Raw genomic sequence first — 24,729 nt, forward strand, 5'->3', positions numbered from 1 at the left:
TATCTATCTGAAAGTCAGATTTACACAGAGAGAGGAGAGGCGGGGGGGGGGGGGGAGAGAAAAAGTCTTCTATCCGCTGGTTCACTCCCCAATTATCCACAAGGGTCAGAGCTGAGCTGATCCGAAGCCAGAAGCCAGGAACTTCCTCCAGGTCTCCTACACAGGTGTGAGGGCCCAAGGACTTGGGCCATCTTCTACTGCTTCCCTAGGCCATAGCAAAGAGCTGGGTGGGAAGTGGAGCAGCCGGGTCTCGAACCGGCACCCATGTGGGATGCCAGCACTGCAGGCAGTGTCTTTACCCTCTATGCCACAGTGCCGGTCCAAAGTCCAAGTAGCATTCATTTTAAAGAAGATTGGGCCTCTGGCTCTAGCACGAAAACTTTGAGAGCATTTGGCAATCAACAATCAGTTCCAGTTTGTAGTTAAACAGCGCTAGTGATAAAGTTGGGGCTTTGGGATATCCATTTGGTGTGAGACTGTGTAACTGAATCACATGAACTGGGATGAGTGGAATTCCAAACATCCAATCAGATCAAACTTTTATATAAAATATATTTATGTAAACTGATTATCCTGCAATGCTCTAGTATTTTAACTGCAAAAGAAAGGCATAAGATAGGATGACAATTTGATTTTTTTTTGTTTTCACTAAATATTATCAGAAGACTAAGAGTAGAATCTACATCTAATGGTAAAACCTTGTTTATATCCAAAGTTCACAGCTTCAGTATATCAATTTTCATTTGCATTTGCTTCCATTATGCTTTTTAAAAGAAAATGCTATATATTGTAAAAATCACTTATATAATAATATTTATTAATTCATCTGTATTTTACCTATATGTTTTCTAAAATCAGATGTTTTGTGAGCATGTAATTATCCCTTTTTTGCCTTAAAGCTTTGCTTCCAGTGTGCTAAGTATTTTCTATTTCCTTTCTCTATCATGTTTTTATCTTTCCACCTCTGTTTAAGAAAGATTTGCTTAATGGTTACCATGAACTTGAACTGATAGAAAATAATGAAGCAACAACTTAAATCCATAATGAACAATTTGTCACTCTTATATAGTTTCAATCCAGGAATTGGAAATAAGAACTAATATTTTATTTTTAAAATAATATTAAAGATATGATTGTGTGATATGGAGGTTTAAAATAGAGTAAAATTGGTTTTTTAAGATGTATTAATATACTTCAAAGAAGAATCACAAAAAGAGAGGGAGGAGTGTGTGTGTGGGAGAGAGAGAGAGAGAATCTTCCATCTGCTGATTCACTCCCCAAATGGCTGTAGCAGCTGCAGCTGTGTCAAGCCAAACCCAGAAGCCAACAGCTCCCTCCAAGTCTCCTATGTGGGTAGAAGAGAACCAAGTACTCAGGGCATCTTCTGCTGCTTTCCCAGGTGCATTAATAAGGAGCTGAAATAGAAGCAAAGCAGCAGGAGTCACAAGCAGTGGTTTAACCTGCAGGCACAGTGCCAGACCATAGAGTGAAATTTAAATGGTTTGCTTAGTATAATGTGAAAATATTTTGGAAACAAATTTGCTGCAACATAAGACATAAGTATTCAAATAATATTTGGGAAAACACATCCATAAATTTGAAGTATTTAGAGTAGAAATGTAAATGCAGTATGAACAAACTCTAGATTAACAGAGAGATGTTTAGGTATATGTCCAAATATAGAAATAGACTATCTCCAAATGATAAAATAGAGAAATTTGATTGGCCTGTGGGCCAATTATGGGAGCAATGTTTTTACTGCTTTCTAACTTCTTATATATACAAAATGTATTGATTTTCCCAAAATCTCTTGGGAGAAAGGCACATATTTCCCTGGAATTAAATGTTGGAAATTGCACTATTGGATCAAGACTAGTGTATCCTAAGGAACCAAATCATTTTTATTCATTGTTCTGAGAAAGCGTCAAGTATCTCTCCATAATCTAAAATGCTTTCCAGTAGTTATCGTACTGATCCTTATTCAGTGTGTGTTTTCCCACTGCTTTAATATATTTGGAAAATGTAGCTTGGAAAACTTGACCTCTTCCCAATAAACAAAAACATGGGGACCATAACACTTATTGTGTACCTATCATGTGGCCACTACACTTATTGGATACCTTCATGTTCTAGCCCCCAAGAGAGCAGACATTTTTTTTTATAATCATTGCTTTGAATTATATTATCACTAAGGCAATTACTAGTATTGTCTGTCAGAAAATTATTTAACATTTTAAACTTTTTTTTACATCTAATTATTTTTACCTATAAAATAGGATGATAAAATATCTATCAGTAGATTTTCCCTGAGAATTAGATATATGGGACAATTTTAAATACTGGCAAGGTAGAATAGCTTTCCAATAATGTGACCTACCATAATTATTCACTAAATATTGGCTATAAAATTGCATTCCTGGGGCGAGTGTTTGGCCTATCAGTTAAGACAAGACTTTAAATACCCACATTCCATATTCGAGTGCCTGGGTTGAAATCCTGGCTCTTCTCTCTATTCCAGCTTCCTGGTAATGTGTGTATTGGAAGGAAGAAGGTATTGGCTAAAAATAATTGAGTGCTTCTCATGTGGGAGACCTGTACTGAGTACATAGCCCCTGCATTTGGCTTATCCTACCCTTGCTGTGCGTTTGCAGAGTGAACCAACAGATCAGAGATTTCTGATTGTGTGTCTGTCTCTATCTGCATTTCAAGTCAATAAAAAAATCATAAATAAATACACAATTCTAATATTGTCATAAATGTTATTTAATTCTCACACCATTGTGGATAAGTATAATGCTTATTTTTGGTAATAAGGAGTGTGGTTTGTATTTTAGTAGTGTGCTTTCTCAAGGATTTCCAGAACATAATGGAAAAACTGTCATCCAAACTGACAGCCACAGTTTTCCAGCTGAACGCCAGACTCTGTGATTGCATGTCCTTGATTTATCAGCAGTTTTGCTGGGGTTGGCATTTGGCTTGGTGGTTTAGACACCAGTTGAGATGCTTGTGCCCCACATCAGAGTATTTCAGTTCAACACCCAACTCCAGCTGCTGGCTCCAGTTTCCTGCTACTGCAGACACTGGAAGGTGGTAGTGATGGCTCCAGTGATTGGGTTCCAACCACCCATGCAGGAGACCTGGATTGTTTCTGGTTCCCTGCTTTGGCACTTGAGGGAGTAAACCAATGCATGATCTCTCTCTCTCTCTCTCTCTCTCTCTCTCTCTCTCTCTCAATTTTTCCTTATTTAAAAGAACTTCACCAAAAACAATAGTGCTTACTTTTTCTTCTTGTCTCCTTAGAGCTTATAAAGGCATATTCATTTGACTGGAAAAATGAAGCTCATTACACATTGCAAGTGGTTGATAAGTACTGGTGTGGCAGAGAAAGGTGTTGTGGCTCTGAAGGATTGTTTTAGAAAATGTATTACAAATAAATCTCAGATTTTTAGTAATAAATGCCATTAAGGATTTTGCTTTCACTTACCAAATATTTTATAAACAATGTATATTTTACACATTTATTTTTTTAAAAAAAGCTTAATAATATTTGAAGAGGAGTTGTAATCACCTTGAAAATGATAATTCCAAAATGTACTAAAAAGTATATGGTAATAAAAGTTCTCATTATTTCCATGTACATTCTTCTATATCAAATATATCAAAACGGATAAAAATTCTTCTATTTGATTTATTCATTTATCTTTGCTTTGACATTTATATAGTTCATAGGTGGTACTAAATAAAGAGGCACATTACTAATAGTGTGACTTAATCCTTTGCAATTTTTCCAGCAAATATTCAGATTTAAAATAATAGTAACATAGAGAAAGTTTTTGGGTAAAAAGATGAATATGTACCAATTTTATATTTGTAAGTTTTGCTTATGTGGTTGAGTCTATTAGCCCAGAGAGGTGTTTTTTTTTTTAATTTATGTTTTTATTTGAAAGGCAGATTTACATAGAGGCAGAAGCAGAGACAGAAAGAGAGATCTTCCATTACTGGTTCACTTCCCAGATGGCTACAATGGCTGGAGCTACGCTGATCTGAAGCCAGGAGCCAGGAGTCTCTTCCGGGTCTCTCACATGGATGCAGGGGCCCAAGGACTTGGACCATCATCTACGGCTTTTCGAGGCCAAAGCAGAGAGCTGGATCAGAAGTGGAGCAGCCGGGACTCTAACCAGCATCCATATGGGTTTGCTGGCACTACAGGCGGCTGCTTTACCAGCTATGCCACAGTGCAGGCCCCGACCCAGAGAGTTTTAAGATATTTTTTTTACCAATCTAGATAATTCATAGCAATAAAAATTATGCGAATCATTTAGCTCTGCCTCTTTTTTCTATGACTACTTGGCTGGTGGATGATGAAAACCTGTTCAGCTGTGAGCTATTCCATAGGGAATGTAAGAATGCTATTTTGTGGGGCTCAGGTTCATTGATTAATTTCTTCACAAATTTTGTCTTCTATGCTTAAATTGAGATCTTTGTTTTGTTTTATTTTATTTTGCTTTGCTGCTTATTTATCCTTACTTAACAAAAGAAACCTCTTAAACTGAAACAATGCAGGACTGGTCTGGTGTAGGTATTTGGACTAGGATTTTAGGTGCCAAAGATGGAAATATAAAACTCATCAAATCTTGCTCATGTACCAATATTCTGATTTTAGCATTTCCTCCACTCCCATTTATCCTGTGTACTTTAGTTAACCATGGTTAACTGTGGTCCAAAAATTATATTAAATTGAAAATTCCAGAAGTAAACAACTCATAAGTTTTAAACTACTTATCATCCTGAGTAGCATAAAGAATACGTCACCATTCAGCCTGGGGTTAGCCCCGTGTCCAGTGTACCTGCACTGTCAATGCTGCTTTCCCACAAGTCACTTAGTGGCCACCTCAGTTACCAGATCCACTGTTGTGGTATGCCAGTGCTTGTGGTCAAGCAACCCTCCTATACTAGCCTAATGCATTAGTACAATGCCTGCATCATTCAGTTCACTTCACCCGTCCTGTAGGCGTTGTATCTTCTCTCACAGTCTCAAGAAAAAGGATGAGTACAGGACAATAAGATATTTTGAGAGAGAGTCTACACTCACAGAACTTTTATTAAAAGATAGTTATAATTTTTCTATATAATGAATAGTTTTATTGTTAATACCTTACTTTATCTAATTTACATAGATATATGTATATATGGGAAATCATATTTCAAGCAATCAATGGAGGTCAGTGAATATTCCCCTTGGATAAGGGGTGACTGCTGCATTTGAATGAACACTATAACCCTGAACAACTATGATAAAATCTTTGTTTGAAATTTTACCAGTTCACACTGCATTGGTTCTGCTCTAGATAACCAAGCTTAGATGCACTGGCAGCAGAAACCATCTAAAAGCAACCTGTGTTTTTAATACTGAAAGGATTTTTTTCATGATGAATAGACATTGGGAGGTTCTTGCACATCAATGCTTCCTGATTTATTGTTCTTTGACAATGGCAATCCCTGTTAGCATCCATCTGGAGAAGATAATTACTGGTTGGATTGTTTTAAAGGATACCATGTTGGACTTCACACAATCAGTATATTTAATGTTGTCTACTTTTGGTAATTTGCTGCTAAAATAAAAAAGATAAAAATAAAAAAGAAGTGATGACCGAGTCAGTTTTTAATATCTTTAAAAATGACATTAGCGAGGAGAAGGAAGGCAGAAGTTGAGGCTTTAAAACACGGTTTCTAGGTAGAATACACTAGATGAAGGAAAGAACTGGAATGAGTTACTGCCTTCTCCCCTGTAGAGCTACCATTCCCACCACCACAAAATGAATATGAGAAACGTTAAAGGAAATGATAATAATAACAACAGTCAAAATATTTTTAACTGAGTACTAAAGGCCAGAACTTGTGCTAAATGGTTTACATTTATTATATCACGTTATACTTTTTAGAGACTTATTTATTTATTTGAAAGTCAAAGCTACACAGAGAGGGAGAGACAGAGAGCAAAAGAGAGAGATAGAGAGTGAAAAAGAGAGAGAGAGAGAGATCTTCCATTCACTGATACACTCCCCAGATATCTGCGAAGGCTGGGTCTGGGTCAAGGCGAAGCCAGGAGCCAGGAACTTCTTCCAGGTCTCCCACATGAGTGACAGAGACCCAAGTACTTTGGTCATCTTCATCCGCTTCCTCAGGGAGCCGGATGGACAGTGAAGTAGCTGGACTTGAACCATCAGCCATATGTGATGCTGGCATGGTAGGCAACAACTAAAGTCACTACACCACAAGGCCAGCCCCATCATTAGATAGTTTAAAAATAGGCTTATTTTGAGGAAAATGATATGTTGTTCCCATGCAATTCAAGGTAGAATAATTAATTTGGAGAAAAGAAGTTAGAACACATGTGTATTTATTGTGAATAGAGTAGCTTACATTTCCACTCAAGTGGAATTCTTTATTTTGGCTTCCCCATGTACGTAAGGTAAACTCTTATGCTAATTCTGTTTCAAATTCTACTTTCTTTTTCTTTTTTCTTTTTGAAAGGCAGAGTTAGACAGTGAGAGAGAGAGAGAGAGAGAGACAGAGAGAAAGGTCTTATTTTCCGTTGGTTCACCCCCCAAATTGGGGGCGCACTGCGCAGATCCAAAGCCAGGAGCCAGGTGCTTTTCCTGGTCTCCCATGCGGGTGCAGTGCCCAAGGACTTGGACCATCCTCCACTGCCTTCCCAGGATACAGCAGAGAGCTGGATTGGAAGAGGAGCAACCGGGATAGAACCAGCGCCCCAACCGGGACTAGAACCCAGGAGTGCTGGCACTGCAGGCAGAGGATTAGCCTAGTGAGATGCAGCACCAGCTCTTATTTCTATTTTTAACACTTTTAAAATTTATTTAATGCATTTTTATGTATTTAATATATTCAAATCTAGAAACATAGTTATGCTTCCTACCACTCCCTTCCTTCCCTCCCAGGTTCCTACACTTCCTCAGATCTGCTTTCAGTTTTTTCTGTACTCATAAGATTAACCCTACACTAAGTAAAGAGTTCACCAAATAGTAAGAAGAAAAATACACTGTTTCAAATTGGTAGTTCTAAGCTTCAGAAGATGGCCATGAGGGAGAAAATAGTTTTCAAAAACATTTCTTTGACTCTTAGACCTATCGGAGCTATCAATTGTGAGCTGAAATTGATTACTTGGACTAGTGCGATGGCATTGGTACATGCCATCTTGATGGAATTATGTTGGAATCCCGATAGGTCTAAGAGTCAAAGAGATCACACAAACAAGACAAGTATCTCCTAATACTAACTGATAGAATCAAAAAGGGAGAGAAAGATCCAACATGGGAAGTGGGATACACAGCAGACTCATAGGATGGCAGATGTCCTAGACAGCACTCCGGCCTCAGAATCAGCCCTCAAGGCATTCAGATCTGGCTGAAGAGCCCATGAGAGTATAGCAGGCATGGAAAGCCAAGATATCATGGAAAAAAAAAAAAAAGACCTAAATGAATGATCTCTGTGAGTGAGATCCCAGTGGAAAGAACGGGGCCTTCAAAGAAGGAGGTACCCTTCTCTGAAGGGAGGAGAGAACCTCCACTTTGACTATGACCCTATCGGAACAATATCAAAGTCAGTGAACTCTAAAGGCTTCCATAGCCCTGGCAACTCATGACTAGAGCCCAGGGAGATTACTGACGCCATGAACAGGAGTGTCAAATTGTTAAGTCAGCAACAGGAGTCACTGTGTACTTACACCCCATGCGGGATCTGTCCCTAATGTGTCGTCTAAAGCCAAGTGATGCTAGGACTGGTACTGAAACAGTATTTTTATACTTTGCGTTTCTGTGTGGGCGCAGACTGATGAGGTCTTTGCTAATTATATACTGAAGTGATCTTCTGTATATAAAGAGAATTGGAAATGAAAAAAAAAAAACAAAACAACCTGGTGTTAAAATGGAAATGGCATAGAAAATTAATTATTTTGAAAAAAAAAATTATGTAGGATCTCTGTCTTTAATGTGCTGTACATTGCTATTTAATGCTATAATTAGTAATCCAATGGTAGTTTTTTCACTTGATGTTGCTATATGGGCAAAATGTTGAAATCTTTACCTAGTATATACTAAACTGATCTTCTGTATACAAAGATAATTGAAAATGAATCTTTACATGAATGGAAGGGGAGAGGGAGCGGGAGGGGGGAGGGTTGCGGGCGGGAGGGAAGTTATGGGAGGGGGGAAACCATTGTAACCCATAAGCTATACTTTGGAAATTTATATTCATTAAATAAAAGTTTAATAAAAAAAATAAAAAATAAAAAAAATAAATAAAAAAAAAAACATTTCATTCTTCCTTTGTTCCACCTGGTACAAAGTGACATTGGTCACTCTTGCATTTCTCTTGTCTTGAATGCTGCTGTCTCAGATCTGATAACTAAACAGGACAGTTTATTTTCAACTTAATAATTGCCCCTAGGGATAAGCACTAGTTATTAGACACCAAAATACTAACTAAAAGGTATCAGACTTTGTTTCAATGAACTCTTACCAAATACACATTCAGGAATATGACCCTCTCAGAAATAAGAAGGCAAACCAAAATACTTGATTTCTGAATCCTAATAAACCATTAGCTACAATCTTTAAGTAGGTCTAATTAGCCATTCCCAAATGCAAACTTTTGTAGAGCTTTATAGAATGAAGCTTAATGTCAATTATTTGTTTGCCTTAGTAAAGATTGTTTCAGACAAACAAGCAAATGTAGTATATTTAGAAGTCTCAACTATTAAAAGAAAAAATTCAGAAGAGACTGAATCACTGGTATATTCCTACAGTATTTATGTCTGTTGTAGAACCTCATTAAAATTATGAAATGATATCATGAATATAATGGATTTTGACATCTGGTGCATTGCAGTGAGAAAATCTACTGAATAGAATGTCTGCACAGTCACTCTTCACTGTGGCTTTTGTGTTGTAAAAGTGTCACATGGAATATCAGAAAAAAATATTACATTTATCTCCAGAAATTAAAAAGTTTTAAGTTTCTGCATTTTTCCCTGTTTATATCTTAGATATTTAAAAGAATTATTGAATTGCAGCTGCTTAGTGCTCACAGTGAACTAATGCCCCTGGCATCAAGGAAATTAAGTGCTTAGCATTTGGGATCTTTCACTGGAAAAATAGCAGGTTTTGAGATGAGGTACAACGTTGCTTCTTTTGATCTGCAGGCATATTCAAAGCAATACCTGAATGTACTCAGTGTTCTAAGACTTTCCGCTAAATACATAGGATCCCATTGTTAGCGGTGGCAGTAACTATAATGGCACGGGGTGGACCAAATCAGTTTCAGGGAGAGATAATTAAACCTGATTATGATAGCAATTATTGTTTCAGCACTTTGTAGATCCAAAATTCAATTATTTTAGGTAAAATTTCTAAGGTCATTGGCAAATGAAAAAATTCTTATATTTGGAAAATTGACCTTTAGTATTCTCCTAGAAATATGACCTCACCATTTCATATTATCTACAGAGATGTGAACAGTTTATTAAAATGGATTGCATGAAATAATTGTGGACCTAAAGGTGTCCCAAATCCAAGGTACCATATTTTTGTAAGTTCCCTAATAATCTTGCGCTAATATTTAACTCTTCAAATCATATTACCTAAGGAGAAATAGATGTATATACAATTGTATGAAACATTTATACACAAATCTATCATGTCTTTCCCTCTTTCTCTCCATACACAGGCACAGAGTGCCAAAAGCATGATGGCCCCTGTAGCAGCTTTAGTGAATGTAAAAAATAAATAGTAATAAACAACACGTGAATCTGTATGTTTTGCATTAAAACTTTGGAGATGACTATGACAGAGTAGTTGCTGTAGATTTACTTCCCCACTATGTGGAACTATTTTGCTGGACAAATTTTGATAAACAATGTTGATGGTTCATATCCTGCAACTGACATAGGCGAAGTGAAAGAAGGAGAATGCACCAGATGAACCCTATTTGTATAGGAGAAAGAGAGAGCAAAACAGAGCCTTTCAAAGAAACTGGGATTTGAGGGCATGATTTCAAGATAGGAGCTGTAAAAAAAAAAGGGGGGGGGGTTCAAAATCTATGCAAAATTCTTAAGTCTTTAGCTAAATTCTACATTGCCTTTATACATAGTGAGGTTCTGAGAGATAAAGCTGAGGGAAAAAACCCACAAGTAGATATTTTCAGAAAATTTTAGATTTTACCATAGTTAATATATCTGTTTCAGTTACCATCCATGGATAGCTACTGCCTGGGGATTACAACATTGTTCTACCAGAAGGACTACACTGAAGCTTCTCTGGAGCAATGTTAGTAGTCTCAGTTTACTATGATTGCCCCGACATCTGCCCATATGAACCTTACAATTTAAATTTTATTCTATGGGGCGGGAGCTGTGGTGCAGTGGGTTAAGGCTGCAGCCTGCAGTGCCAGCATAGCAAGTATGCACTAGTTCGGGTCCCAAGTGCTCCACTTTCCATTCAGCTCTCTGCTATGGCCTGGGAAAGCAGTAGAAGATGGCCCAACTGCTTGGGCCCCTGCACCCGCATAGGAGATCTGGAAGAAGTTCCTGGCTTTGGATCAGCGCAGCTCTGGCCATTGCGACCATTCAGGGAGTGAACCAGTGGATTGAAGACCTCTCTCTCTCTCTCTCTCTCTCTCTCTCTCTCTCTGTAACTCTTTCAAATAAATAACATAAATCTTTAAAAAATAAAAAAATAAATTTTACTCCACAAATATTAATTGTATATTTTCATAGATTTAAGAACTTGACTAAATAGACATGGCCAAAAGGAAAGATTGAAATACAGAATCATGAGAGGCGATTATAGAATTATCCATACACACATTAAATATTTCATGAGTAAGACTTCAAAAAGCTCTCTTTTTATTATTTATCCATCGTGATGGGGGAGGAAGAGAAAGCGAGAGAGAGAAGAAATCTTTCATCTGCTGGTTCCCTTTTCAGATTACTCTAACAGTCATGTCTGGGCAAAGCTGAGCCATGAGCTTCAGCCCAATCTCCCACTTGGATCATCTTCCATTGCTTTCCCAGGTACTTTAGCTGGGTGCTGAATTGAAGCATCAGGAACTTAAACAGGTGTTGTAAGTGACAGCTGAACCTGCTATGTCACAATGCTGGCTTCCCAGTCTCATAATAGATACAGATGTATATATAAATAAATAGATATGAAATTTTAATTGATAAATCACAATTGTATATATTTATGGTTATAATATGATGCTTTGATATATGTAGTTAATATATATATATATATATCTAAGTCATGCTAATTAACATATCTATAACCTCAATGGTTAATCATGTTTTGATGGTGGGATAATTAAAGTTTGCTTTCTTATCTATTGTAAGCTATACCACATATTATTATTAACTAGAGACACTCTGCTGTGTAATAGATCTAATTGAAGCCTTGTGCTCTTGACAAGCATCTCCCTCTTCTGCCCCTCCTGTCAGCCTTTGGTGACCACCATTCCACTCTCCAAATCTTTATATTTGACTATTTCAGACACTATACATAAGTGAGGTCATATAGTGTTTGTCTTTCTGTGGTTTAGGTTTTTTTCTCTAACTTGCTTTCTTATGGATCCCATCCAAATAAATGTGAACTTTATCCTTAAAATATTTAGGAATTTTTCCTGGGGAAAAGTTACTCACATTCCCATGATGGAACTTTCCTGGCAAGAAAGATCTAAATCAATTGCAATTTAACTATCATGCATAAGCTAAAGCAGACATTTGAATGCTAGAGCTTTGCATTGCTTTGTTTTTGTATTGGCTTTGGCTTCTTTTTGCTAAGTATCAAAAACTATTTAGTAAATATAGAGTTGTTCACTAAAAAAGTAAATATCAAATCAAGCATTACTTCTAGCTAGTCATAAATCAAAGGCTTCATTAATAAAATGCTATATTAAAATAAATAGTAATGCTATACAGGCAGAAAATCATCGTGATTAAGCACACTTTGGATGAAATGTTAACTGATCTTGTTTTTTCCTGGCAGTAGGACGGTATAATTTTTCATGATGAGATATATTATTCTTCAGTCCATTATCCACTGAATATTTTGATTCTACTCTACGTGCTATATTACTAAAACAGAGTATTCCCATTGTCTCTATGCAGACTCCCTCTTCAGTATCCGTAGTGAGGAGATCAGCATTCTTTGTTAGAGCCACTTCAGTTTTATGGTTAAATGAACAAGCAGGGATGTTTGTTACCTGTATGTTAATCAAGAAAATTATTCATGCATTTTCTTACACTGTACATTTATTAAGATCATGAAATTGTGATTTTGGAGTAGTTAACTTGCAAGATGTAGGACACTCAAACTCTTCTACAATTTATTCATTTCTTACCTTGGAAACTAAATATAAAAAATTCCAACTTGTATCCCTAGTATATAAAACTAACATTGTTTTGATTACACAAGCAAGGATATAACAATAGGGATGGGAGATGGTCTACCCAGACTGCAGGAAACAAGAAAGAAAATTATTTAACAAGAATTTAAAAACGTGATAAATCAAAAATCAATTGCTTTTTATTATTACAATGCATTGCAATTATAAATAATTCCACCACAATATTTTTCAGTCTCAAATATTTTTGTAGAATTAGTTCCTAAACCATTTTGCAGTTGTGATGTGATTTAATAGTATACAAGTGAGTTTTAAAGTAGTGGATTTTATTTCTTATTCTTCAATAAATATGAAATATATATTAATATTAATTTGAAGAATTCACATTTAAGCAGTTATCCCCTGATGCATGGAGGCATAGCTGTATGTGATGGCTTACAGCATATTTGGTTTTGAATCTTTTCTTTATTGAATGGTTTTGGGTAGTGAAAGTTTTGACTTTGTCAGTATTGTTCCAGTTTACTGCAGGAATGTACAGGATTTGGTCCTTTGCTCGCACTCCCACTGAACTTCTGATTCCATGTGTATCATCAGTTGACTATAATTCCCATATTTCTTCTAATGACCCCTCACACTTCTGTTCATATTATTGTTAGGTAGGAAGTCAGATATGAGCTTATGTGTGTGTGACAAAGGCCTAGTCTATGTCCAGCATATGCGTCTGCATCTCAAAGTCATCCCAAGGCATCCCGCCCTGCCCCCTCCTACCCGATAACCTGCCAGGTGGGGGTCCCCGCTCCTTCTGCCTGATAACCTTCCAGGTGCATCCCAGTATCTGCACTCTGCACTTCAAATGCCCTCCCTGCCTTTCCTCTAACAGCCCCCCCCCCACACACACACACGCCAGCCAGACTTTCCCCTGTCTGATAACTTCTGGGAGAAAACTCAGATGGAAGTGTTTCTATTTACATCCAAAAAGCCCTTTGTTCCAAGAGGAGCAGAGGTGGGAAAGCAAGACCCATCTCCTTAAACACCCCCACCCTCACCCCGCCTCAACTGGACTGCGTGCTCAGCCCTCTGCCTCTCTGCTGAGCTGCCCGCCTGCCTGGCCAGGTGTACTCTCTCCACTCAACCATGTAACCTCGCTCCTTCCCACCGTCCAAGCAACTGTGCACTCTCTCTCAGGACTGTCTGGAGAGGTGCCCATCTGTCCTTACGGATGTCTCTACCCTAATAAACTTTGCTACTTCTACTTCCCACTACTCTGTCTCTCACCTGCATTCTGGCGCGAAGACAAGAACCCTGCCATTCACTGGTAACATTATCACTTAACATTTGATAGTATTCTTTGCGTCATGCTCATAACTAATACTTGTTTATTAAATGAAGTCACCAAAATTCAAGTTCATAAAGTAACGTCGTCTGCATTTCCACCATATATTATTCATTCACAAAAACACATGAAATAAAAGTAAATTTTCCAGGCCAGCATTGTGATGCAGTGAGTTAAGCCTCCACTTGCAGTACCAGCAATCTATACTAGAGTGCTTGCTCATGTCCCAGCAACTCAACTTCTGATCCAGCTTTCTTTTGATGTATCTGGCAAGGCAGCAGATAATGACTCAATTACTCAGGTCCCTGCCTCCCATGGGGTACACCCAGCTGGAGCTCCTGGCACCAAGCTTTTGCTTAGCCCAGACCTGACTATTGCAGTCATTCAGGGAGTGGATTGGTGAATACAAGATCTGTGTGTGTCTGTGTGTGTGTGTGCACAACTGTCTCTCTCTTTCTTTTTATCACTCTGCTTTTGGATAAGTAAATATATCTTTTTTAAAATAGAAAAAATAATTATATCCAAGGGGAGAGAAAACTTGAGGTAGGGAACACTATTTAGATAATCCAAGTTATTGTTACCAGAGAAATTGCAGGGTTCTTGTCTTCCCGCAAGAAAGAATTCAGGCATGAGACAGAGAGTAGTGGGAGGTAAAATAGCAAGGTTTATTAGGGAAGGGACATTCATAAGGACACATGGGCACCTCTTCAGACAGAGCCTGAGAGAGAGTGCCCAGTCGCTTGAACTTGGGCGGGGGGGGGTGAGGTTACATGGTTGAGTGGAGAGATTACACCTGGCCAGGCAGGCGGGCAGCTCAGCAGAGAGGCAGAGGGCTGAGTGCACAGTCCGGTTGAGGCTGGGGGTTTTAAAGAGATGGGTCTTTGTCTTCACACATCTCCTCCTGAAACAAAGATTTTATGGATGTAGATATTAAGAAGCTCCTGAGTTTTCCCCTGAAGGTATCAGACAGGAGGAAGCCTAGCTGGCGCCATCCTGAGTTTAGAGTAAGGGTGAGCAGCACCCCCTAGAGAATCGAGATCCAGAGCAGGGTATTTGAAATGCAGATACTGGGCTGTATCTGGAAGGTTATCAGGCAGGGACCCCCACCTGGCAGGTTATTGGGTAGGAGGGGGCAGGGCAGGATACGAATACTGGGTTGCCCCTGAAACGTTATCTGGATGACTTTGAGATGCAGATGAATATGCTGGACATAGATGTCTTTTCTTTAGGCCTTTATGTCACACACACATAAGCTCATATCTGACTTCCTACCTAACATTATTATTTTAAAATTTTTATTTTAAGGAACATTTATTCTTTAGTATTTTCAGCCTATACGTCTCTGAAAATATAAGAGAACATGTAAAAACTCTATTCCATAAGATACCACCAGAAATCATCCCTTAGGCTAACAAGAAAGCAAAGTTCTTTGGAAATCTTCATGACTACTTCTTAAAATTCCAACTTGCAGCCTCAATTTTATAAAGAAATATATTTTGAATGCACTTTGCTATTCCAATCACCTTGCCACGTCATCTCTTAACTGAATATTCTAAAGGAATCTGAATTATTAAATAGAGAACAGTTTGCATCAATAGCTCTGTATGCTTCTATATTTAAATCAATGTTATCCCACCTCCCACAAACACTAATGATTTTTAAGTTTATGAGCTGTGAATTAATGAAAATTTATAGTAATTATTTAGCAATATCATCTAGTCACAGTAAGTAGAAGAAAGTGATTACGTTCCAAAGCAATAAGGAATAAAATATTTTAAGCACCAGTATTTTAACATTTTTAATAAGAAAAATATGTAGAAATGGAGACATATTTTCAATATGTTTCCAACGTCACTAAGAAGGGCTAAATTTGTGTGTAATGGCTTTCCATCAGAAACTATTTTAATTGCTCTATTTGCATTATCTTCCTTAAGCCTTATAAACAACCCCATGAAGTGGGGACATTCTATTCTCATTTTATGGAGAAAATGAAGATTGTAAAGAGTGAAGAACTTGCCCAAGGCAACACAATTCTAAGTAGTTGATATGAATTCAGTGAATCTGACTGCAGAACTAAATATATTCTGCAATTATACTCAATAAATGTGCCCTCCAAGTTTAACTGCTAAGCCTTCCCAGGGTGATACATAAGAGACAGAAATTTAGTTTGCTATTGCTTGAATTACAGTTATTTGTCATGGGAACAATAGTAGCCATTCAATCACTGAATAAAAATCATTAATTAAGATTTCAATACATCTAACTGTGACTTATTAAAATTAGGTATAGAATCATATTGAACTTCTGGGCAGCTGAAGACTATGGCAGCTGCCCAAGTCTACCTCTTCCAATATTTTCTCCAAAACCAAAACAGAAACAAGTAACACACACACACACAGACACATACCATCAACATAATATGATGGCCAAGAATACACAAATTTGAAAATAACTGAATCCCATTAAGCAACTTCTCCCACACCCATCTTGTTACACACCTTTGCGTAGGATAAAGAACTTCTAAGAAAAATTGCAGGTGCAGACTGTGTGGCACAGTGGTTAAGCCTCTATTTGGGATGTCCACATTCCATGTCGGAGTGGCAGCTCATCCTGGCAGCTGTACTTCCAAGCCAGCTTTCTGTAATGAGGCTGGGAGGCAATTCATGATAGTACAAGTTCTTGAGTTCCTGTCACATCTGTGGGCGACTGGGATGGAGATCCTGGTTCTTGGTTTTGGCCTGCCTGCCCTTGGATGTTTCTGGAATTTGGGGAGCTAACTTGAGGAAAGGAAAATCTCTTTCTCTCTGTCCCTCTCAGTTATTCAGCTTTTCAAATAAATAAATAAATAAATATTTTAAAAAAATGTAGAGTGGAGGCAGAACTTAACATGTCTCAGTTATTATACTACTATAGATAGAAACAGAAATCTGTTATCTGTGAAAAAATAGACATAATTCATACATTAAATACCTGTTTATTTTGTTTGAATAACCAGCTAGACAAACCAACAAATAACTTGATTCAGAAAATAACAGAAAGCACCAATACAAAAATGAGAAATATCAAAGGGGAAGTAACCACTGAAAAAGAAAACATTTTAAAAATTATAAGACACCTCTGTGCAAGATACTATGCAAATAAATTTGAATGATGGTTAAACAGATTTGTGACTTTGAAATAGCACAATTGTAATTTTTTTCAGGCAAGAATTATCAACACACTCAACTCTGTGTTTAAATTAGGATGTGTTAACTGAAATCCTCAAGTCTGGCTGCAAATTTAAAGGTGGAGTTTATTCAGCTAGTCAAATTGAGGATTTAAACCCAGAAACATTATGCTGTCTGAGTTGGCTATTCTGCAAGACTGAGTTTGGTTACAGGATTTTTACTTACAAGTTACATGCATTGAATCAAGTTTAAAACAATACAGATGTAGGGGCTGGGCCCTGGGGTATGGGGTGCAGCAGGTACAGCTGCCACCAGTAACACCAATTACACCAGTAACACCCTGAAGAAGCTCCTGGCTTCGAATCAGCCCACCCCCAGGCCAATGCTGCCATTTGGGGAGTGAACAGGTGTCTCTCTGCCTCTCTCTCTCTCTCTCTCTGATGCTCTGCCTTTCAAATCAGTAAATAAATCTTTAAAATACAGATTACTTTGAGGTACTCTATTGAAGAACATCTCATTGAAAATCGGAGAACATCTGGTAAATAGCTAACAGGCTTGATTATTGATTAAGGCTGAGCATTATGTTCTCACAGTGAGTGTCATCTACCAGCAGGGAGAGTCAACCAAAGGGTAACTCATCAGTCTTCCTATAATAGCCATAAAATGGAAAACTCACTCCTTCTTCCACTACAAGAAGTGTTTCTTGCCCATTACTGAGGTTCCTTAATAACAGTTCAGTTTCATTGAAAGGTCCTGTTACTGAGGCATCAGCTACAGGTGTCCTCACAGCATGGACAAAATCCTGGCTGATGCCCTTTCAGTCAAATTAAGGGCCACAGGGGAAAAAAGAGTCTTACACAGTTTCAAATATCATCCAAGAACATCCTTATTAATTACAAAAAGGATAATGTTTCCTGATAGTGGAGAGTACTGCACTACATCACTATTAAAAAAAAAAATACTTTAGTAGTACAGATGTGTGTTGTAACTCAATACATGTATTCAATGACTGATACTTAAATCAGGTAACTTAGCATTTCCATCTCCACATTGAAATTTTTTTGATTAATGCTTAATGATTGTAAAAATTTGTCTAGTATAGTATGACATTAAACAAATCTATAAAATGTGCCTGTTTAAATCAAGGTAATCGGTGTTTCCCCTTGTCATTATAGTATGTTAGTGGTGCTCCACAGCACTTTTACAAAGTGATCAAAATTAACACTAGGAAAGACATAAATCAATATCATGTTGATATTGTGGGTATGGGTTACCTAGCTGGATCAATTCCAAGTTCTGTCTCAGCAGCAAAGAATTCAATGCAGAGACATGAAGGTGAATGAAGGAGAACAGGATATCTTTACAGGGATAATGCAGGTTTGGAGGTGAATGTGGGCAGCCTTTCCCCTTGAATAAACAGTGGCTACCGCCTCTCTCAATGGTCATCCCTGTATCATAGAATAGCGGTTGGGGCACTGATTAAACATACAAATGGAGCAGAGTCTGCATGGGTTTTAGTGCGTATGGTGATCTCCAGGAGGTTGTCATAGCATCTCCACATGGAACTGTAGCATACACGTGGTCATCACTGTATCTTGTGCATGATAGGGAATGGGTGTGCTGAACCTGTAGCCATGTTGGATTGACATGGCAGGTGGTGGGATTTTAGGTGATCCAAGGCTTCTGTAAGGAGACTGCTAGCAGATCCTCAGTTCCTTTGCTCACTAACCTATTGCCTAGCCCATTTCAATATGAATGACTGGGGAAAGTATAACATTCCCTTCATCATATTGTCAAATCATGAATCCTGAATTTAGTCATGATGAACTGCAAATAAAACCGAATTGATGGACATTTTACAAGATAACTACCAAAAAAATTAAAAAGGTGATTAAGAAAGAGGAACACTAAGTAACTGTCTTAGATAAAAGAAATGCAACTAAGTGTAATGTGTTAACTGGATTAGATTTTGATCTAAAAAAAGAATGTTAGGACAGTTGACAGGACTTGAAGAAGGTCCACAGAGTAATTATAAATATGTTAACTTCCTGATCCTGATAACTGAACTGTAATTATGAAAGATATTAAAAACTGAAGAGGTTGGGTGATGGATCTAAGAAAATAATTTGTAATATATTTACAAATTTATTGTAGGTCTGATTTAAATTCAAAACAGAAATTTAATTAATCATATAATATAAAACATTTTAAGCTAGAAAGTTTATTAAATTTTAAAACCAGGTATAATAAAAATAGATTATTCTTCCATATTAACTCAATAATTAAACAACTTAAGCATCAAACATACATTTTGATTTGGCAAATTACCTGCTTTTATTCCTGGGATATAACACAGAGGGAAAATTAAGAATGAAAATGTTAATCTATGTATAAATAGATTTCAGTAACTTCACATAAAGTTCTGTCAGGTGATATAAAACTAATTTAACTTAGAAAAAATGAAGATAATTGATAATATGTAAAGATTGGACTATTTTATTTAGTCAATTAATTAGCCAGTGGGATTAATATCATCTGTTATTGTCTAGTTATGTTATAATTGACAAAAGTACATATGATTTAAATATATCCACACATATATTAGTTTTGCTTTGTAAAACACAAAAATTTTAATTATTTCCAAAATATCACTTCAAAAATTTTTGTAACTTATGGGGAAAGTATAAAAGATTTGGAACATGATAAAAAGTGTTATTATCCATTTGCCTATAAAAGAAACACTACAAAGATGAGAAGGAAGTTTCTGTTTAGGGAAGCTATATCCATGAATCTGCATTTAGACTAGTCACCCTGAGTGTAAGAAAACCATAGAATTCTGAAAACAACAAACAAATTGAGCTACAAATTTAAGAAGCAAAAACATCTTCAAACTATGTTTTAGACAGTGTTAATTAAGGGTTGTCTCTATCTGACAAATGCTGGTGTACCAGCTGTAAGATAGTCGATTCTGCCAGAAAACATCAGCCATTGTACTTAAACCTACTCCCCACACCACTCTGCCTTTGGGTAATTGAATCTAGCTTCTCTTAAAATTTAGAGGTTTTTTAAACTGTACATTATGGTGTGGCATTAAAGTTGATGCAACGCAATTCCATACACAAAATTTTATCAAATTTCATAGTAAACCACTTCAGACAAAATGAAAATGATTTTTATTTTTATTTATTTTTTTCAGGCAGAGTGGACAGTGAGAGAGAGAGAGAGACAGAGAGAAAGGTCTTCCTTTTCCATTGGTTCAACCCTGGCGCACCACGCTGATCCAAAGCCAGGAGCCAGGTGCCTCTCCTGGTCTCTCATGTTGGTGCAGGGCCCAAGGACTTGGGCCATCCTCCACTGCACTCCTGGGCCACAGCAGAGAGCTGGACTGGAAGAGGAGCGACCAGGACAGAATCCGGTGCCCCGACCGGGACTAGAACCTGGGGTGCTGGTGCCGAAGGTGGAGGATTAGCCTATTGAGCCATGGTGCCGGCCAATGAAGATGATTTTTAAACAAATCTTTTTATTGGCTTTTTAAGAGCAAGGAATTTACAGTAAATTCCATGGTACACAAGGAAAACTATAAGCATAAGAAGTGTGGTATAAAGTTAAGCTTTTAAAATTGACAGAATATAATCAAGATTTATTGTGGAATTAAGAGGTATCCTGTATGTGAAACCATTTGTGCAAAAGAGCACAATGACAGTCCATAAAATATATTATATGTGTCAATAATGCTAAGGACATAAATAGAATATCATTAAACTGCATTTTTAAAAACACAACAATTCATCATCATCTTGACACCTCCATCAGCAGGACTGAAGCTGAATAATACCTACCAAAGGTGGATCAGAACAGATCAGATTTTAACTTGAAAATGGAGATAATATTCACATTTTGCTCATTAAATATAAGAAAATTTCAATGGAAAATCTCAGGAAAGTGTTTACATTAATTATCTGCTAGATAAATTTGAAATCATATAAATAATTCCATAAGTATTAGCCAAATGAAATTCAAGACATCTTTTAAAAGATTGAGTTATAAAGGCAAGTATATTTTAAAAATTCCTTTTTTTTCCTGGGGATACATTTTAAAAAATACATGAAGAAAGAAAGCAAGAATATTTAGAAGCATATGATACTGGTAATGAATAATGTTACATTACGTCTTTCCTTCAAAATAATTTATTTCATTGAACTCTTTACTTAGTGGAGCCAATAAGCCTTTGACTATTAAACATATTATCTCAAAAATAATAAAATTTTAAATAATAATAATGAAACTAATTTCCATGTGGTAAAACTGAAGAGAAATTTCCAGATTTCTATAACAGGCTATTACTGTTAGAAGAGTGAATGTGTCTTTTGGGTTGCTTGTTGTGCCATGCCAGCATAATTATTGAAAATTCCCCCATTTTTTTCTCAGTAGGTCCCAGTTTAAACAATAAGTTATAGAATCTCCCTACTATTACTCACGTAGAAAATGTACAGTGATTCAGCAGAGTTGAAAAATAGAAAGCTAACTGGCAGTCTGTTATAGCTTCCACTAGCCCATCTGTAGGTTTAAGGATAAGCCAACATTTTATCTTGTGTCTCTTTAGGGATAGAAATAAACAAAAGGAGAGGATTTGGCTCCATTGAGAATCTTGCACTGCCATTGTATACAGTCAACCAGTCATGAAGGCATCACCTAGAGGCTTGTTAGGTATGCAGACCAGGCTATCAGACACTTGCTGCTTTTTCATTTTAACAAGATTCAAATAAGCATTATAGTCAGAGAGGCATTGGCTTATGGGTTCCACAGATAGAAAGATGCTGACTTCAAACTTCCTCTTTGGATGCATATGGGCCAATGACAACACCAGGTTAATGGTTCCTTCTGAATTGTGGGAAGCTGAGCAGTTTCTCCTCAACATTTTCAACTCAAAGATATCTGCTGGAAAAGGACTTACAGGGAACACCTCACTGCCTGCAATAGTCACACTGTTTCTCCCTGATTCTGTGATCAGCGCACTCATCTCTACCAAAACAGTAATGTAGAAATCAGGGAGAGAACAAGTGTTGGGCTGTATTTCCTTGGCTTACTTCCTTAAAAGACTTGTGAGTTTGATGGTTCTGACTTATCCTGGATAAGTGACTTTCTTATTTAGAAAAATGCTTTATCAACCAGATTACCCTTTTGGATGGATGGACTTAATTACAAAAGATGCTTCAATTATGTTCAAGATACGTATTAAGCTAAATGCACTATTTAAAGGTGCATTTGCATTCCCATCTTCCTCTGCAAGCATGGGTCAGTGATAAGTCTCAAATTTTGCAGACGTCGTGAGAGGGTGACAATTATTTTTTAAAAAAAGGTTAGCATAAAAGTCTTAATAGATTCACCTTTTTCTTTATACTTCTGTAAAATATGCAATCATAGGAAGAGCTTTCAGAAATACCTGCAATAATAGAAAATATGCAAGCCACTGCTGTTGCAAGATACTTTCAGATCCTTTATCTTTTCAGGCTTCAGTTATGCTGGAGCTCTCTAGAAAATGCTTCAAAAAGCAACTCATGTTGACCACATGCAGAAAAATCTTTTAAAAAGGGATGTCTATCAAAATAATTAATAGATAGCAAGAACAAAAAAATATCTTTCTAAGAAAAGAACATAGTAAAACAGATAATAGAGAGTGTAGACCCAGCATTTGCAATAACATTAGAAAAAGTAATGCCTTTTCCCTTATTTATTTATTTTTTTAAAGATTTATATCTTTTACTTGAAAGTCAGAGTTACACAGAGAGAGGAGGGGCAGACAGAGGTCTTCCATCTGATGGTTCACTCCTCAGTTGGCCACAATGGCCAGAGCTGCGCTGATCCAAAGCCAGGAACTTCTTCTGGGTCTCCCACAAGTAGAAGTGACAGGAAGAGAAGAAGAGGTGAGAAAGTTACACACACACACACTGTGGGGAATCCCAGAGGAGTCCAAAAAATAGAATCACAGATCACTGCTTACCTGACCAGCAGAAGAAGGTAAACTGTGGAAACTCCACAGAGAATTCTAGAGTCAAAAACTATTCCTTTCATTGGAAAGACAGTCTTGTGTCTGTGTGCTCCTTCTTCCCCCAATTCTGACATGTCGCCCTTAAGCCCTGTTGAGCTGCATGACAGCAGGCACTCGCAACACACACACATACACACACACATACAGAGAGAGAGAGAGAGAGAGAGAGAGAGAGAGAGACTTTCCAGCCATGGATTCACTCCCCAAATGGCCACAAAGGCCGGGTCTGGGCCAGGACAACAGGGCAAAGTCAGGAGTCTAGAAGCAAATCCTGGTCTCCCACGTGAGAAGCATGGGCTAAAGCACCTGGGCCATTTTTCTGCTGCTTTCGCAGGTGGAATTGGATCAGAAGTGGAAGAGCCAGCATCGGAACCCATGGAAACCCAATGCTCTGATAGGAGTTGCTGGTGTCACAGGCAGTGGCTTAACTCACTGTGCCACAATGCTGGTCCTAATACTTTCTTTTTTTGTTAAAATAAAAGCTTCATATCTTAAGAAAAGTTTTAAGCAAATAGTTAATTTGAGAATTTTTGAAAAGGTTGATGAAAATGGCATTAACAGTTAAGTTCATTTTAATGTAAAACATTTTGAAATCCATGCATAGTTTTTTTCATATTACATGTTTTTCATGAATTTTCCAAAGGTGCCTCATAGAAGATCAAGGTCCTTGCTAAGATGATTTCCCCCCCAGTGTGTAAGATATTAGTTCTTTAATAGAGAAACTAAACATTATAAAAATGTTTATATGAAAAAACTGTGCATAGATTTCAAAAATTTATGCACCAAAATAAATTTATCTTTTAGTTACATTTTCCATGAACTTAAAATTTTTGAAGTTCTTTGCTATTGTTTAAATTGTATATGTGAGTACATCCATATTTATAAATTTGTGGAAGTTAAAAAGCTTTATTTTACAGTTGAAGAAATAATTGTGTTTATGAGATGCTAGGGAGGGCAGGGGTTAGAGAGGTATGTGGAAGATAGTTTAATGAATACTAAGTTATAATTTGATTGGAATGAGAAGTTATGGCATTCTATTACACAATAGCATGATTACAGATAATGTCCTGTATATTTTTCTAAACAAAAGAAAAAGGAAAAAACACGAAAAGAAAGGATTTTAAATACTTTCACCATAAGGAAGTGATAAGTGTTCCAGGAGATATGTTTATCCTGATGGGACATTACACAATACACACATATACTGAAATTCCATATGGAAACTCTTAAGTATGTATACTCTTATGTACATATCAGTTAAAATTTTAAAAATTAAAACTGTTTGAATCCGCCCTGGTTATCATCACATTTCATGTATCCAGAAGAAACCTGTCAATAGCTTATCTTAAAGAATTTACACTGAATAAAGCTTTTTTCCTTCTGAGGGCTCTACACATATATTAAATTGCTTGATACATTTTATTATACAAACTAGAAGATTTTGTCATTCAGTACAATAGCGCATTATTTCCCAATTAAAACATTGCTCTTTAGGCTCTTTGTGAATTATTCAATAGGAAGGTCAGAGAGTGACTTTATGTCAGAAAAAGGAGAAAACATGAATGCTGTGAGGATATTGGAGCTAAGAAAAGAGATATTTACTAAAAATAATATAAATATCAAAACCACAATTAATTCACATATGGGTCAAGAGAATGATTTGTTCTAATTACAGAGATCTTCTGAAGATCCAGGTAAGAATCAGTTTCTGATTCTGTCTACACTGATTCTTTTGAAAGAACTGGTGAGTTCTTTCTTGTAAC

General features: G+C 36.9%; 1 pseudogene; it reads right to left on the reverse strand.

The window, feature by feature from the left end:
* The window catches only part of LOC133765230 (eukaryotic translation initiation factor 2 subunit 1-like), a 35,762-nt pseudogene extending 12,722 nt beyond the window's left edge, over positions 1 to 23,040 (reverse strand).
* Between the last annotated feature and the right edge of the window lie 1,689 nt (positions 23,041 to 24,729).

Source organism: Lepus europaeus, chromosome 8 (genome assembly GCF_033115175.1).
Source record: "Lepus europaeus isolate LE1 chromosome 8, mLepTim1.pri, whole genome shotgun sequence".
NCBI lineage: Eukaryota > Metazoa > Chordata > Mammalia > Lagomorpha > Leporidae > Lepus > Lepus europaeus.